Source organism: Oncorhynchus gorbuscha, unplaced genomic scaffold, assembly GCF_021184085.1.
Source record: "Oncorhynchus gorbuscha isolate QuinsamMale2020 ecotype Even-year unplaced genomic scaffold, OgorEven_v1.0 Un_scaffold_4147, whole genome shotgun sequence".
NCBI classification, from domain to species: Eukaryota; Metazoa; Chordata; class Actinopteri; order Salmoniformes; family Salmonidae; genus Oncorhynchus; species Oncorhynchus gorbuscha.
This window is the reverse complement of record NW_025748235.1, coordinates 4,371-18,498: the sequence shown is the minus strand read 5'-3', so window position 1 is coordinate 18,498 and position 14,128 is coordinate 4,371. Positions and strand designations below refer to the sequence as shown.

The 14,128-nt window shown below is 51.2% G+C and overlaps 1 pseudogene; it reads left to right on the top strand.

Moving 5' to 3' along the window:
• Positions 1-13,906, top strand: part of LOC124028431 — a 28,761-nt pseudogene extending 14,855 nt beyond the window's left edge.
• The last annotated feature ends 222 nt before the right edge of the window (positions 13,907-14,128 follow it).

Here is a 14,128-nt window from a genome sequence, read left to right as displayed (position 1 = left end):
TCTCTCTCTCATCATAGCCCCTCTCTCTCTCTCTCTCTCTCTCTCTCTCTCTCTCTCTCTCTCTCATCATAGCCCCTCTCTTTCTCTCTCTCATCATAGCCCTCTCTCTCTCATCATAGCCCCTCTCTCTCTCTCATCATAGCCCCTCTCTCTCTCTCTCTCATCATAGCCCCTCTCTCTCTCTCTCATCATAGCCCCTCTCTCTCTCTCTCATCATAGCCCCTCTCTCTCTCTCTCTCTCTCTCACTCATCATAGCCCCTCTCTCTCTCTCTCTCTCTCTCTCTCTCTCTCTCTCTCATCATAGCCCCTCTCTTTCTCCCTCTCATCATAGCCCCTCTCTCTCTCTCTCATCATAGCCCCTCTCTCTCTCTCTCATCATAGCCCCTCTCTCTCTCTCTCTCTCATCATAGCCCCTCTCTTTCTCTCTCTCATCATAGCCCCTCTCTCTCTCATCATAGCCCCTCTCTCTCTCTCTCATCATAGCCCCTCTCTCTCTCTCTCTCTCTCTCTCTCTCTCTCTCTCTCATCATAGCCCCTCTCTTTCTCTCTCTCATCATAGCCCCTCTCTCTCTCATCATAGCCCCTCTCTCTCTCTCTCATCATAGCCCCTCTCTCTCTCTCATCATAGCCCCTCTCTCTCTCTCATCATAGCCCCTCTCTCTCTCTCTCTCTCTCTCTCTCTCTCTCTCATAGCCCATAGCTCCTCTCTCTCTCTCTCATCATAGCCCTCTCTCTCTCTCTCTATCATAGCCCTCTCTCTCTCTCTCTCTCTCATCATAGCCCCTCTCTCTCTCTCTCTCTCATCATAGCCTCTCTCTCTCTCTCTCTCTCTCATCATAGCCCCTCTCTCTCTCTCTCATCATAGCCCCTCTCTCTCTCTCTCTCATCATAGCCCCTCTCTCTCTCTCATCATAGCCCCTCTCTCTCTCTCTCATCATAGCCCCCTCTCTCTCTCTCTCATCATAGCCCCTCTCTCTCTCTCATCATAGCCCCTCTCTCTCTCTCTCTCTCTCTCTCATCATAGCCCCTCTCTCTCTCTCTCTCTCTCTCATCATAGCCCCTCTCTCTCTCTCTCTCTCATCATAGCCCCTCTCTCTCTCTCTCATCATAGCCCCTCTCTCTCTCTCTCTCTCATCATAGCCCCTCTCTCTCTCTCTCATCATAGCCCTCTCTCTCATCATAGCCCCTCTCTCTCTCTCTCTCTCTCATCATAGCCCCTCTCTCTCTCTCATCATAGCCCCTCTCTCTCTCTCTCTCTCATCATAGCCCCTCTCTCTCTCTCTCTCTCATCATAGCCCCTCTCTCTCTCTCTCTCATCATAGCCCCTCTCTCTCTCTCTCATCATAGCCCCTCTCTCTCTCTCATCATAGCCCCTCTCTCTCTCTCTCTCTCATCATAGCCCCTCTCTCTCTCTCATCATCTCTCTCATCATCTCCTCTCTCTCTCATCATAGCCCCTCTCTCTCTCTCTCATCATAGCCCCTCTCTCTCTCTCTCTCTCTCATCATAGCCCCTCTCTCTCTCTCTCATCATAGCCCCTCTCTCTCTCTCATCATAGCCCCTCTCTCTCTCTCTCATCATAGCCCTCTCTCTCTCTCTCATCATAGCCTCTCTCTCTCTCTCTCTCATCATAGCCCCTCTCTCTCTCTCTCATCATAGCCCCTCTCTCTCTCTCTCTCATCATAGCCCCTCTCTCTCTCTCTCTCATCATAGCCCTCTCTCTCTCTCTCTCATCATAGCCCCTCTCTCTCTCTCATCATAGCCCCTCTCTCTCTCTCTCTCTCATCATAGCCCCTATCTCTCTCTCTCTCTCTCATCATAGCCCTCTCTCTCTCTCTCTCATCATAGCCCTCTCTCTCTCTCTCTCATCATAGCCCCTCTCTCTCTCTCTCATCATAGCCCCTCTCTCTCTCTCTCATAGCCCTCTCTCTCTCTCTCATCATAGCCCCTCTCTCTCTCTCATCATAGCCCCTCTCTCTCTCTCTCTCATCATAGCCCTCTCTCTCTCTCTCTCATCATAGCCCCTCTCTCTCTCATCATAGCCCCTCTCTCTCTCTCATCATAGCCCCTCTCTCTCTCTCTCATCATAGCCCCTCTCTCTCTCTCTCTCATCATAGCCCCTCTCTCTCTCTCTCATCATAGCCCCTCTCTCTCTCTCTCATCATAGCCCCTCTCTCTCTCTCATCATAGCCCCTCTCTCTCTCTCATCATAGCCCCTCTCTCTCTCTCATCATAGCCCCTCTCTCTCTCTCTCATCATAGCCCCTCTCTCTCTCTCATCATAGCCCTCTCTCTCTCTCATCATAGCCCCTCTCTCTCTCTCATCATAGCCCCTCTCTCTCTCTCTCTCTCATCATAGCCCCTCTCTCTCTCTCATCATAGCCCCTCTCTCTCTCTCTCTCATCATAGCCCCTCTCTCTCTCTCTCATCATAGCCCCTCTCTCTCTCATCATAGCCTCTCTCTCTCTCTCTCTCATCATAGCCCTCTCTCTCTCTCTCATCATAGCCCCTCTCTCTCTCTCTCTCATCATAGCCCCTCTCTCTCTCTCTCATCATAGCCCCTCTCTCTCTCTCATCATAGCCCCTCTCTCTCTCTCTCATCATAGCCCTCTCTCTCTCTCATCATAGCCCCTCTCTCTCTCTCTCATCATAGCCCCTCTCTCTCTCTCATCATAGCCTCTCTCTCTCTCTCTCTCATCATAGCCCCTCTCTCTCTCTCTCTCTCATCATAGCCCCTCTCTCTCTCTCATCATAGCCCCTCTCTCTCTCTCTCATCATAGCCCCTCTCTCTCTCTCTCATCATAGCCCCTCTCTCTCTCTCTCATCATAGCCCCTCTCTCTCTCTCTCTCATCATAGCCCCTCTCTCTCTCTCTCATCATAGCCTCTCTCTCTCTCTCTCTCTCTCTCATCATAGCCCCTCTCTCTCTCTCATCATAGCTCTCTCTCTCTCTCATCATAGCCCCTCTCTCTCTCTCTCTCTCATCATAGCCCCTCTCTCTCTCTCTCATCATAGCCCCTCTCTCATCATAGCCCCTCTCTCTCTCTCTCATCATAGCCCTCTCTCTCTCTCTCTCATCATAGCCCCTCTCTCTCTCTCTCATCATAGCCCTCTCTCTCTCTCATCATAGCTCTCTCTCTCTCTCTCATCATAGCCCTCTCTCTCTCTCATCATAGCCCCCTCTCTCTCTCTCTCATCATAGCCCCTCTCTCTCTCTCTCATCATAGCCCCTCTCTCTCTCTCTCTCTCATCATAGCCCCTCTCTCTCTCTCTCATCATAGCCCCTCTCTCTCTCTCTCTCTCTCATCATAGCCCTCTCTCTCTCTCATCATAGCCCCTCTCTCTCTCTCATCATAGCCCCTCTCTCTCTCTCATCATAGCCTCTCTCTCTCTCTCATCATAGCCCTCTCTCTCTCTCTCATCATAGCCCCTCTCTCTCTCTCATCATAGCCCTCTCTCTCTCTCTCATCATAGCCCCTCTCTCTCTCTCTCTCTGTCATAGCCCCTCTCTCTCTCTCTCATCATAGCCCCTCTCTCTCTCTCTCATCATAGCCTCTCTCCCTCTCTCTCTCTCTCTCATCATAGCCCCTCTCTCTCTCTCTCATCATAGCCCCTCTCTCTCTCTCATCATAGCCCCTCTCTCTCTCTCTCATCATAGCCTCTCTCTCTCTCTCTCATCATAGCCCCTCTCTCTCTCTCTCATCATAGCCCCTCTCTCTCTCTCTCTCTCTCATAGCCCTCTCTCTCTCTCTCTCTCTCTCATCAGCCCCTCTCTCTCTCTCTCATCATAGCCCCTCTCTCTCTCTCTCATCATAGCCCCTCTCTCTCTCTCTCTCATCATAGCCCTCTCTCTCTCTCTCTCATCATAGCCCCTCTCTCTCTCTCTCATCATAGCCCCTCTCTCTCTCTCTCTCATCTAGCTCTCTCTCTCTCTCTCATCATAGCCCCTCTCTCTCTCTCATCATAGCCCCTCTCTCTTCTCATCATAGCCCCTCTCTCTCTCTCTCATCATAGCCCCTCTCTCTCTCTCTCTCATCATAGCCCCTCTCTCTCTCTCTCATCATAGCCCCTCTCTCTCTCTCTCTCTCTCTAGCTCTCTCTCTCTCTCTCTCATCATAGCCCCTCTCTCTCTCTCTCTCATCATAGCCCCTCTCTCTCTCTCATCATAGCCCCTCTCTCTCTCTCTCTCTCTCATCATAGCCCTCTCTCTCTCTCTCATCTCATCTCTAGCCCCTCTCTCTCTCTCTCTCTCTCTCTCTCTCTCTCTCTCTCTCTCTCATCATAGCCCTCTCTCTCTCTCATCATATCATAGCCCCTCTCTCTCTCTCTCTCTCTCATCATAGCCCCTCTCTCTCTCTCATCATAGCCCCTCTCTCTCTCTCTCTCTCTCATCATAGCCCCTCTCTCTCTCTCATCATAGCCCTCTCTCTCTCTCTCATCATAGCCCCTCTCTCTCTCTCTCATCATAGCCCCTCTCTCTCTCTCTCTCATCATAGCCCCTCTCTCTCTCTCTCTCTCATCATAGCCCCTCTCTCTCTCTCTCATCATAGCCCTCTCTCTCTCTCTCTCCCCTCTCTCTCATCATAGCCCCTCTCTCTCTCTCTCTCTCATCATAGCCCCTCTCTCTCTCTCTCATCATAGCCCCTCTCTCTCTCTCTCTCTCATCATAGCCCTCTCTCTCTCTCTCATCATAGCCCCTCTCTCTCTCATCATAGCCCCTCTCTCTCTCTCATCATAGCCCCTCTCTCTCTCTCTCATCATAGCCCCTCTCTCTCTCTCTCTCTCATCATAGCCCCTCTCTCTCTCTCTCATCATAGCCCCTCTCTCTCTCTCTCTCTCTCTCTCTCTCTCTCATCATAGCCCCTCTCTCTCTCTCTCTCTCATCATAGCCCCTCTCTCTCTCTCTCTCTCTCTCATCATAGCCCCTCTCTCTCTCTCTCTCATCATAGCCCCTCTCTCTCTCTCTCATCATAGCCCCTCTCTCTCTCTCATCATAGCCCCTCTCTCTCTCTCTCTCTCTCTCTCTCTCTCTCTCTCTCTCATCATAGCCCCTCTCTCTCTCTCTCTCTCTCTCTCTCTCATCATAGCCCTCTCTCTCTCTCTCATCATAGCCCCTCTCTCTCTCTCATCATAGCCCCTCTCTCTCTCTCTCTCTCTCATCATAGCCCCTCTCTCTCTCTCTCATCATAGCCCCTCTCTCTCTCTCTCATCATAGCCCCTCTCTCTCTCTCTCTCATCATAGCCCTCTCTCTCTCTCTCATCATCCTCTCTCTCTCATCATAGCCCCCTCTCTCTCTCTCATCATAGCCCCTCTCTCTCTCTCTCTCATCATAGCCCCTCTCTCTCTCTCTCATAGCCCTCTCTCTCATCATCTCTCTCATCATCTCTCTCTCTCTCTCTCATCATAGCCCCTCTCTCTCTCTCTCATCATAGCCCCTCTCTCTCTCTCTCTCATCATAGCCCCTCTCTCTCTCTCTCTCATCATAGCCCCTCTCTCTCTCTCTCATCATAGCCCCTCTCTCTCTCTCTCATCATAGCCCCTCTCTCTCTCTCTCTCTCTCTCTCATCATAGCCCCTCTCTCTCTCTCATCATAGCCCCTCTCTCTCTCTCATCTCTCTCATCATAGCCCCTCTCTCTCTCTCTCTCATCATAGCCCTCTCTCTCTCTCATCATAGCCCTCTCTCTCTCTCTCTCTAGCCTCTCTCTCATCATAGCCCTCTCTCTCTCTCTCCCATCATAGCCCCTCTCTCTCTCTCTCATCATAGCCCCTCTCTCTCTCTCTCATCATAGCCCCTCTCTCTCTCTCATCATAGCCCCTCTCTCTCTCTCTCTCATCATAGCCCCTCTCTCTCTCTCTCTCTCTCATCATAGCCCCTCTCTCTCTCTCATCATAGCCCCCTCTCTCTCTCTCTCATCATAGCCCCTCTCTCTCTCTCTCTCATCATAGCCCTCTCTCTCATCATAGCCCCTCTCTCTCTCTCTCATCATAGCCCCTCTCTCTCTCTCTCATCATAGCCCCTCTCTCTCTCTCATCATAGCCCTCTCTCTCTCTCTCTCATCATAGCCCTCATCATCTCTCTCTCATCATAGCCCCTCTCTCTCTCTCTCTCTCTCATCATAGCTCTCTCATCATAGCCCCTCTCTCTCTCTCTCATCATAGCCTCTCTCTCTCTCTCATCATAGCCCCTCTCTCTCTCTCATCATAGCCCCTCTCTCTCTCTCTCATCATAGCCCCTCTCTCTCTCTCTCATCATAGCCCCTCTCTCTCTCTCTCATCATAGCCCCTCTCTCTCTCTCTCTCTCTCATCATAGCCCCTCTCTCTCTCATCATAGCCCCTCTCTCTCTCTCTCTCATCATAGCCCCTCTCTCTCTCTCTCTCATCATAGCCCCTCTCTCTCTCTCTCTCTCATAGCCCCTCTCTCTCTCATCATAGCCCCTCTCTCTCTCTCTCATCATAGCCCCTCTCTCTCTCTCTCATCATCTCCCCTCTCTCTCTCTCATCATAGCCCTCTCTCATCTCTCTCTCTCATCATAGCCCCTCTCTCTCTCTCTCATCATAGCCCTCTCTCTCTCTCTCTCATCATAGCCCCTCTCTCTCTCTCTCTCTCTCTCTCATCATAGCCCTCTCTCTCTCTCATCTCATAGCCCCTCTCTCTCTCTCTCTCTCATCATAGCCCCTCTCTCTCTCTCTCTCTCTCATCATAGCCCCTCTCTCTCTCTCTCTCTCTCTCATCATAGCCCCTCTCTCTCTCTCTCATCATAGCCCCTCTCTCTCTCTCTCATCATAGCCCCTCTCTCTCTCTCTCTCTCATCATAGCCCCTCTCTCTCTCTCTCATCATAGCCCCTCTCTCTCTCTCTCATCATAGCCCCTCTCTCTCTCTCTCATCATAGCCCCTCTCTCTCTCTCTCTCATCATAGCCTCTCTCTCTCTCATCATAGCCCCTCTCTCTCTCTCTCTCATCATAGCCTCTCTCTCTCATCATAGCCCCTCTCTCTCTCATCATAGCCCTCTCTCTCTCTCTCTCATCATAGCCCCTCTCTCTCTCTCTCATCATAGCCCCTCTCTCTCTCTCTCTCTCTCTCATCATAGCCCCTCTCTCTCTCTCATCATAGCCCTCTCTCTCTCTCTCATCATAGCCCTCTCTCTCTCTCTCATCATAGCCCCTCTCTCTCTCTCTCATCATAGCCCCTCTCTCTCTCTCATCATAGCCCCTCTCTCTCTCTCTCATAGCCCCCTCTCTCTCTCATCTCTCATCATAGCCCTCTCTCTCTCTCATCATAGCCCCTCTCTCTCTCTCTCATCATAGCCCCTCTCTCTCTCTCATCATAGCCCTCTCTCTCTCTCTCTCTCTCTCTCATCATAGCCCCTCTCTCTCTCTCCCTCTCATCATAGCCTCTCTCTCTCTCTCATCATAGCCCCTCTCTCTCTCTCTCTCTCATCATAGCCCCTCTCTCTCTCTCTCTCTCTCTCATCATAGCCCCTCTCTCTCTCTCTCTCATAGCCCCCTCTCTCTCTCTCTCTCATCATAGCCCCTCTCTCTCTCTCTCTCTCTCTCATCATAGCCCCTCTCTCTCTCTCTCTCTCTCTCTCTCTCTCTCTCTCTCTCTCATCATAGCCCCTCTCTCTCTCTCTCTCTCTCTCTCATCATAGCCCCTCTCTCTCTCTCTCATCTCTCTCTCTCTCTCTCATCATAGCCCCTCTTCTCTCTCTCTCTCTCTCTCATCATAGCCCCTCTCTCTCTCTCTCATCATAGCCCCTCTCTCTCTCTCATCATAGCCCCTCTCTCTCTCTCATCATCATAGCCCCTCTCTCTCTCTCTCTCATCATAGCCCCTCTCTCTCTCTCATCATAGCCCTCTCTCTCTCTCTCATCATAGCCCTCTCTCTCTCTCATCATAGCCCCTCTCTCTCTCTCTCTCTCTCATCATAGCCCCTCTCTCTCTCTCTCATCATAGCTCTCTCTCATCATAGCCCCTCTCTCTCTCTCTCTCTCTCATCATAGCCCTCTCTCTCTCTCTCTCATCATAGCCCCTCTCTCTCTCTCTCTCATCATAGCCCCTCTCTCTCTCTCTCTCTCTCTCTCTCATCATAGCCCCTCTCTCTCTCTCTCTCTCTCTCTCTCTCATCATAGCCCCTCTCTCTCTCTCTCATCATAGCCCCCTCTCTCTCTCTCTCATCTCTCTCATCATAGCCCTCTCTCTTCTCTCATCATAGCCCCTCTCTCTCTCTCTCATCATAGCCCCTCTCTCTCTCTCTCTCATCATAGCCCCTCTCTCTCTCTCTCATCATAGCCCCTCTCTCTCTCTCTCATCATAGCCCCTCTCTCTCTCATCATAGCCCCTCTCTCTCTCTCTCATCATAGCCCCTCTCTCTCTCATCATAGCCCTCTCTCTCTCTCATCATAGCCCTCTCTCTCTCTCATCATAGCCCCTCTCTCTCTCTCTCATCATAGCCCCTCTCTCTCTCATCATAGCCCCCTCTCTCTCTCATCATAGCCCCTCTCTCTCTCTCTCATCATAGCCCCTCTCTCTCTCTCTCTCATCATAGCCCCTCTCTCTCTCTCATCATCCTCTCTCTCTCTCTCTCTCATCATAGCCCCTCTCTCTCTCTCTCATCATAGCCCCTCTCTCTCTCATCATAGCCCTCTCTCTCTCTCATCATAGCCCCTCTCTCTCTCTCTCATCATAGCCCCTCTCTCTCTCTCTCATCATAGCCCCTCTCTCTCTCATCATAGCCCCTCTCTCTCTCTCTCTCATCATAGCCCCTCTCTCTCTCTCTCTCTCTCTCTCTCTCTCTCTCTCTCATCATAGCCCTCTCTCTCTCTCTCTCATCCTTAGCCCTCTCTCTCTCTCTCTCATCATAGCCCTCTCTCTCTCTCTCTCATCATAGCCCCTCTCTCTCTCTCTCATCATAGCCCCTCTCTCTCTCTCTCATCATAGCCCTCTCTCTCTCATCATAGCCCCTCTCTCTCTCTCTCTCTCTCTCATCATAGCCTCTCTCTCTCTCATCATAGCCCCTCTCTCTCTCTCTCTCTCTCATCATAGCCCTCTCTCTCTCTCTCTCTCTCATCATAGCCCTCTCTCTCTAGCTCTCTCTCTCTCATCTAGCCCTCTCTCTCTCTCTCTCATCATAGCCCCTCTCTCTCTCTCTCTCATCATAGCCCCTCTCTCTCTCTCATCATAGCTCTCTCTCTCTCTCATCATAGCCCCTCTCTCTCTCTAGCCCCTCTCTCATCTCTCTCTCATCATAGCCCCTCTCTCTCTCTCATCATAGCCCCTCTCTCTCTCTCATCATAGCCCCTCTCTCTCATCATCTCTCATCATAACCCCTCTCTCTCTCTCTCATCATAGCCTCTCTCTCTCTCTCATCATAGCCCCCCTCTCTCTCTCATCATAGCCTCTCTCTCTGTCATAGCCCCTCTCTCTCTCTCTCATCATAGCCCTCTCTCTCTCATCATAGCCCCTCTCTCATCATAGCCCTCCTCTCTCTCTCTCTCATCATAGCCCCTCTCTCTCTCTCTCATCATAGCCCTCTCTCTCTCTCTCATCATAGCCCCCTCTCTCTCTCATCATAGCCCTCTCTCTCTCTCTCTCATCATAGCCCCTCTCTCTCTCTCTCATCATAGCCCCTCTCTCTCTCTCTCTCTCATCATAGCCCTCTCTCTCTCTCATCATAGCCCCTCTCTCTCTCATCATAGCCCTCTCTCTCTCTCTCATCATAGCCTTCCCTCTCTCTCTCTCATAGCCCTCTCTCTCTCTCTCATCATAGCCCCTCTCTCTCTCTCTCATCATAGCCCTCTCTCTCTCTCATCATAGCCCTCTCTCTCTCTCTCATCATAGCCCCTCTCTCTCATCATAGCCCCTCTCTCTCTCTCTCATCATAGCCCCCTCTCTCTCTCATCATAGCCCCTCTCTCTCTCTCTCATCATAGCCCCTCTCTCTCTCTCTCATCATAGCCCCTCTCTCTCTCATCATAGCCCCTCTCTCTCTCTCTCATCATAGCCCTCTCTCTCTCTCTCTCTCCCCTCATAGCTCTCTCTCTCATCATAGCCCTCTCTCTCTCATCATAGCCCCTCTCTCTCTCTCATCATAGCCCCTCTCTCTCTCATCATAGCCTCTCTCATCATAGCCCCTCTCTCTCTCTCTCTCATCATAGCCCCTCTCTCTCTCATCTAGCTCTCTCTCTCTCTCATCATAGCCCCTCTCTCTCTCTCATCATAGCCCCTCTCTCTCTCTCATCATAGCCCTCTCTCTCTCATCATAGCCCCTCTCTCTCTCTCTCTCTCTCTCATCATAGCCCTCTCTCTCTCTCTCATCATAGCCCCTCTCTCTCTCTCTCTCTCTCTCTCTCTCTCTCATCATAGCCCCTCTCTCTCTCTCTCATCATAGCCCCTCTCTCTCTCTCTCATCATAGCCCCTCTCTCTCTCTCATCATAGCCCCTCTCTCTCTCTCTCATCATAGCCCCTCTCTCTCTCTCATCATAGCCCCTCTCTCTCTCTCATCATAGCCCCTCTCTCTCTCATCATAGCCCTCTCTCTCTCTCTCTCTCTCATCATAGCCCCTCTCTCTCTCTCTCATCATAGCCCCTCTCTCTCTCATCATAGCCCTCTCTCTCTCATCATAGCCCCTCTCTCTCTCTCTCATCATAGCCCCTCTCTCTCTCTCTCTCTCTGTCATAGCCCCTCTCTCTCTCTCTCATCATAGCCCCTCTCTCTCTCATCATAGCCCCTCTCTCTCTCTCATCATAGCCCTCTCTCTCTCATCATAGCCCCTCTCTCTCTCTCATCATAGCCCCTCTCTCTCTCATCATAGCTCATCATAGCCCCTCTCTCTCTCATCATAGCCCTCTCTCTCATCATAGCCCCTCTCTCTCTCTCTCATCATAGCCCTCTCTCTCTCTCATCATAGCCCTCTCTCTCTCTCTCTCATCATAGCCCCTCTCTCTCTCTCTATCATAGCCCCTCTCTCTCTCATCATAGCCCCTCTCTCTCTCTCTCATCATAGCCCCTCTCTCTCTCTCATCATAGCCCTCTCTCTCTCATCATAGCCCTCTCTCTCTCTCATCATAGCCCCTCTCTCTCTCTCTCTCTCTCTCTCTCATCATAGCCCCTCTCTCTCTCTCATCATAGCCCCTCTCTCTCTCTCTCTCTCTCATCATAGCCCCTCTCTCTCTCATCATAGCCCCTCTCTCTCTCTCTCTCTCTCATCATAGCCCCTCTCTCTCTCTCTCTCTCATCATAGCCCCTCTCTCTCTCTCTCTCTCTCTCTCTCATCATAGCCCCTCTCTCTCTCATCATAGCCCCTCTCTCTCTCTCTCTCATCATAGCCCCTCTCTCTCTCATCATAGCCCCTCTCTCTCTCTCTCATCATAGCCCCTCTCTCTCTCTCTCATCATAGCCCCTCTCTCTCTCTCATCATAGCCCCTCTCTCTCTCTCTCTCATCATAGCCCCTCTCTCTCTCATCATAGCCCCTCTCTCTCATCATAGCCCATCTCTCTCTCTCATCATAGCCCTCTCTCTCTCATCATAGCCCCTCTCTCTCTCATCATCTCTCTCTCTCATCATAGCCCCTCTCTCTCTCTCTCTCATCATAGCCCCTCTCTCTCTCTCATCATAGCTCCTCTCTCTCTCATCATAGCCCCTCTCTCTCTCTCATCATAGCCCCTCTCTCTCTCTCTCTCTCTCTCATCATAGCCCCTCTCTCTCTCTCTCTCATCATAGCCCCTCTCTCTCTCATCATAGCCCCTCTCTCTCTCATCATAGCCCCTCTCTCTCTCTCTCTCTCATCATAGCCCCTCTCTCTCTCTCTCTCTCATCATAGCCCCTCTCTCTCTCTCTCTCATCATAGCCCTCTCTCTCTCTCTCTCTCTCTCATCATAGCCCCTCTCTCTCATCATAGCCCCTCTCTCTCTCTCTCTCTCTCTCTCTCTCATCATAGCCCTCTCTCTCTCTCTCATCATAGCCCTCTCTCTCTCTCTCTCATCATAGCCCCTCTCTCTCTCATCATAGCCCTCTCTCTCTCTCTCTCTCTCATCATAGCCCTCTCTCTCATCATAGCCCCTCTCTCTCTCTCTCTCTCTCTCTCTCATCATAGCCCCTCTCTCTCTCTCTCATCATAGCCCTCTCTCTCTCTCATCATAGCCCCTCTCTCTCTCTCTCTCTCATCATAGCCCCTCTCTCTCTCATCATAGCCCCTCTCTCTCTCTCTCTCTCTCTCATCATAGCCCCTCTCTCTCTCTCTCATCATAGCCCCTCTCTCTCTCTCTCATCATAGCCCCTCTATCTCTCATCATAGCCCTCTCTCTCTCTCTCTCATCATAGCCCCTCTCTCTCTCTCTCTCTCTCATCATAGCCCCTCTCTCTCTCATCTCTCATCATAGCCCTCTCTCTCTCTCTCTCATCATAGCCCCTCTCTCTCCCTCTCTCTCTCTCATCATAGCCCCTCTCGCTCTCTCTCTCTCATCATAGCCCCTCTCTCTCTCATCATAGCCCCTCTCTCTCTCTCTCTCTCTCTCATCATAGCCCCTCTCTCTCTCTCTCATAGCCCCTCTCTCTCTCTCTCATCATAGCCCCTCTCTCTCTCTCATCATAGCCCTCTCTCTCTCTCTCTCTCTCATCATAGCCCTCTCTCTCTCTCTCATCATAGCCCCTCTCTCTCTCATCATAGCCCTCATCATAGCCCTTCTCTCCTCTCTCTCTCTCATCATCATAGCCCCTCTCTCTCTCTCTCTCATCATAGCCCCTCTCTCTCTCTCATCATAACCCCTCTCTCTCTCATCATAGCCCCTCTCTCTCTCTCTCTCTCTCTCATCATAGCCCCTCTCTCTCTCTCTCTCTCATCATAGCCCCTCTCTCTCTCTCTCATCATAACCCCTCTCTCTCTCATCATAGCCTCTCTCTCTCATCATAGCCCTCTCTCTCTCATCATAGCCCCTCTCTCTCTCTCTCATCATAGCCCCTCTCTCTCATCATAGCCCCTCTCTCTCTCTCTCTCATCATAGCCCCTCTCTCTCTCTCTCATCATAGCCCCTCTCTCTCCCTCTCTCTCTCTCATCATAGCCCCTCTCTCTCTCTCTCTCATCATCCCCTCTCCTCTCTCTCTCTCATCATAGCCCTCTCTCTCATCATAGCCCCTCTCTCTCCCTCTCTCTCTCTCATCATAGCCCCTCTCTCTCTCTCTCTCATCATAGCCCCTCTCTCTCTCATCATAGCCTCTCTCTCTCTCTCTCTCTCATCATAGCCCCTCTCTCTCTCTCATCATAGCCCCTCCCTCTCTCTCTCTCTCATCATAGCCCCTCTCTCTCTCTCTCATCATAGCCCCTCTCTCTCATCATAACCCTCTCTCTCTCTCCATCATAGCCCTCTCTCTCTCTCATCATAGCCTCTCTCTCTCTCATCATAGCCCCTCTCTCTCTCTCTCATCATAGCCTCTCTCTCATCATAACCCTCTCTCTCTCATCATAGCCCCTCTCTCTCATCATAACCCCCTCTCTCTCATCATAGCCCCTCTCGCTCACTCTCAATTCAATTTAAGGGCTTTATTGGCATGGGAAAACGTATGTTAACATTGCCAAAGCAAGTGAAGTAGATAATATACAAAAGTTAAATCAACAATAAAAATCAACAGTAAACATTACACTCACAGAAGTTCCAAAAGAATAAAGACATTTCAAATGTCATATTATGTCTATATACAGTGTTGTAACGATGTGCAAATAGTTATTAAAGTACAAAAGGGAAAAGAATCTCTCTCTCAACCCTAACCTTCTGTATCTCTCTCCCCCCCTTCCAGCCTGTGAGACCGTAGCAGATGCTCTGTACAACACAGTGTGGACGCTGGGCTGCAGATCCTTCATGAACAGCCAGAGGGAAGCATGTCACTGTGAGGGAGAGGGGAGACGAGCTGTAAGAGGGACCAGGCTGGGAGGAGAGGGACGAGCTGTAGAGGACCAGGCTGGGAGGAGAGGGACAAGCTGTAGAGGACCAGGCTGGGAGGAGAGGGACGAACTGTGGGGACCAGGCTGGGAGGGAGGGGAGCTGTAGAGGGACCAGGCTGGGAGGAGAGGACAGCTGTAGAGGACAGGCTGGGAGGAGAAGGGACAACTGTAAGAGGACAGGCTTGGAGAG